Source organism: Oratosquilla oratoria, chromosome 18 (assembly GCF_046742065.1).
Source record: "Oratosquilla oratoria isolate Oo_2021 chromosome 18, ASM4674206v1, whole genome shotgun sequence".
In the NCBI taxonomy this organism is placed as follows: domain Eukaryota; kingdom Metazoa; phylum Arthropoda; class Malacostraca; order Stomatopoda; family Squillidae; genus Oratosquilla; species Oratosquilla oratoria.
In genome coordinates, this window is record NC_134794.1 from 19,537,433 (window position 1) to 19,537,706 (window position 274).

Genomic DNA, 274 nt, shown 5'->3' on the forward strand with positions numbered 1-274 from the left:
GGGCTGGCGTCGTACGAAACATGATTGTAATAATACATCATTTGATATTCATGGAAAAAAGTAAACTAATTCACAAGTATAAACAGACACGTATTGATAAATCATACTTTGCCTCAATGGCTTTCTTCACCTTGTAAGTGGGGTAGCCGAATCCGAGCATATACCCATATTAACAATACATATCGATCTTCGCCCCATCTCCCGTCACACCGCTCAGGTTCACCCCCACGGCTTCACCATGCGCTCTTGCTTTCCATCTTCCTTCCAGCAAGGC